The 3143-nt window shown below is 41.5% G+C and overlaps 1 pseudogene; it reads right to left on the bottom strand.

The window, feature by feature from the left end:
- Window positions 1-1034: 1034 nt before the first annotated feature.
- On the bottom strand, window positions 1035-2729 carry LOC147698501 (uncharacterized; annotated as a pseudogene).
- Between the last annotated feature and the right edge of the window lie 414 nt (window positions 2730-3143).

Genomic DNA, 3143 nt, shown 5'->3' with positions numbered 1-3143 from the left:
GCTCTATCTGCCTACCCATCCACTCTCTTAGGTTCCTCAGGCCATCTGCTCTCTCTCCACCCAGGGGTGCTGTCCCTAATACAAAATCACAATTACAGCTGAAACGCCCCTCAAAGACGCCCCTCACGTACACCCCTCACGTGGTGTCGGTTCTGGCTTTTTCCATGCTGATACTCCTCTGGGCTCCTTGTTAGCGTTGACCTTGCTTCTCAGGCTCTTCTCCGGCAAGACAGTACCCCCCAGGAAATTCCTGAACCCTCCTCCAGGCCTGTGCCTGTCTCGCAGAACAGAGCTCTATTCATCACTCTCTTGATTGGAACCCCCTCGCACCTGCAAACAGACACCCATGAAGTGGGCCCCAAATTCCGGCCTCCAGCTTATCTCTTGAGTCGTAAACCTTCGAGCATGGTTCACAATTTATGCTTAACACGACCTGATTCTAACGAGCACATGCAGATTTAAAGAAACGGCCTTATCTCTTCAGGCCTGCTAGAATTACATGAAACAGGCCTGTGCACTCAATGAATCTTTATTTCTTAGCCTAAACAGTATTCTAATTTATTACACACACTGGTTATGAGGAACACTTCTATAAAACATATAATTTCAATTCTATGATCAATAATACTTTGAATTATGACAACAGTAATCCATATCATGTGAAATTGTAAAGGCACGTATTCTTTCTTCAGTAAACGGCTATGAGGCCTACACATTCCTACGTTTAGCAACATTACATTCTCCTCTGCAACGGCCACATAACATGGAGTTTAATATCATTCTAACATCTCTAAACACTCCTACATTAGCTTTTCACACTGATATATGCACTCTGTATTAATTAAACACTCTTATATGTATGCACTCTATAAATTCGACACTCTTATATGTTCCTTTAACTAAACTGGTGCAACGTGCTTGTAAATATGGTGCACCTCTACATTTTACTTGATTTGCGCTCTCTCAGTTCCCCCCTTTGATGACCTTTAGAGGTCATCACCATCACAACACTATTCCTGAGAGTATGAATTGAATCAAACGGGACTCGTTGCAGTACTCCCTCGCTTCATCATCTCTAGAGCCCTCAGACTCCTGTACTGGTTATCCTGCATCGCAGCTAACCTCTGCTCCTGCTCTCTCATGGATCTTTGCAACCTATTTGACCTATACCATTGATACAGCCTCACCAACCCCCACAATGTGATTACACAGATCACTATTATGATGATAGGTTTCAGTATGTACCAAATGAAACTCTTCCCTAAATTGGCAAACCAACCTCCAACTTTACCCATTCCATGACCCACTTTTTCCCACACATTCACCTGTGTCAGATCCTCAATCTCATGATGAATTTCAGTGATGTTCTGTATATACTTTTCAAGAGGTTTTAAATTGTCTGGAATGTAAGTGCAACATTCCTGGACCTTCAAAGCCTTACAGACTCCGCCCTCTTTGGCTAACAGAACGTCTAGAGCAAGTCGGTTCTGGAGAACCATTGCCCTTATCGATTGCATCTCTCCCTCCACCAGCATCAGTGATCTAGCAGTGCTGGCAGACAACCTATCTACAACTGTTGCCAATCTCCTAATCTTGACATCATTCAGTATTAGCCCTAAAAGAGGGAACACAGCCCCAAATACGTCTCCAATTACCTCATCAGTGCTTACATCCCTTCTCCCTCTGGCTTGAGTTCTTCCCTCTATGATTTCTAGATCTTTAGCATGGTATATTTTTGGGAAGACAATTGCTAAATAACATGATCCGTACCAATTATCAGGTAGTTTCACATATGCATTTCTTCCACAAACAAAATATACATTCGGGATCACCTGCATTCCCTTCAAAAAAACCTTTGTATAGTATTCAATTTGGAAAGCATGTTCACAACTTACTTCTCCCACAAACACATTCTCATAGTAGGTTTTACCCCTGTATATACATAGTTTCCCTCTTTGCTCTCGATCTAAAGCTATTGGACCATTACTACCCTTCCTTTTGTGTAACTTTTCCTCCTCGGTCCAATCTGTTTTCCATTGGCCCGAAGCCTTTAGGATCTTCTGCCTCCTATATCGATCATCCACCTGCCCTATAAACTTCTTCTCAATTTCTGACACTTTACAAGTCAAATTATTTCTTCGGGCATATGAAGTATCCAGCGTATTCCAAGGAATGAAACATTTCCTCAATCTATCTTCACTCTTATAGTAGTCCCACTTATTCATATGCTTGTAGGCCGGGACCTCTGGTAAAACAGCGTCAAAATCTGAAAAATAATACTCAAAGCTATCGCGTCCATAAAATATACTAAGCAACAAACTACATGTGATTCCATAAGTCAATGGAAGATGATGGTACCTAATACCTTCGTCTACAGAGGCTGGCAATTGCATGCAGACGTAACAGTCCTTTGCATCCATAGCATCAATGTATTCATACAGCAATTTAGCATATGCATTTGATTTGAAATTTCCTTGTGATTCATCTACGTGCAACCTACGAGTTTCTGCTGCTAGCAAAGCTTTATCTTTCTCTGTATTGTCCCCCCTTTAACCAGCAGTAGTAGGTTTCAATGTCGCTGCATCTTTTGCTGCCTTCGTTGCCTTCTCTTCATTTTCATGTCCCACTATATATGATACAGTAACTACTAAAACTATAAGAAAAATTACTCCCACTATAAGTGTGCCTACTATGCATTTTGCCTTGCGGTTCGGGTTGCCGGCCTCCATGATCTCAAGACAGTGTAGTTCTATTTTTCTGCCACAACACAAAGTCTCTTTTCTTTGATCCTTCAACAGTGTTTTCTTTGCTTATTCGATCTTTTTGAACCACACCTGGAAGCTGATACCCTTTTGCAAGATCAGTCTTTTGAATTATAGCAACAGACAACCCTAGCCCTTCTCCATCCACTAAATGAAAAGTCCCTAAATTTCTTCTTCTTCCACTTGGCGCTAGGTTATCTCTCAATCTTGTTTATTTACAAAGTCTTTAGCAGTCTACAATCATGCGTGTTCCAGCTGCTCTAATCACGTATTCTAAAATTTCTAAACGAAGAATGATCTCCTCGAGTGCTGGTATCGTTGGACCAAATGTCGGAAATTCTACTCTGTTTAAAACCAGTTCTCTTATTCTACTCAGATATG

Source organism: Lissotriton vulgaris, chromosome 8 (assembly GCF_964263255.1).
Source record: "Lissotriton vulgaris chromosome 8, aLisVul1.2, whole genome shotgun sequence".
In the NCBI taxonomy this organism is placed as follows: domain Eukaryota; kingdom Metazoa; phylum Chordata; class Amphibia; order Caudata; family Salamandridae; genus Lissotriton; species Lissotriton vulgaris.
Note: the sequence above shows the minus strand (reverse complement) of the source record. Positions and strands in the feature narration are given on the sequence as shown.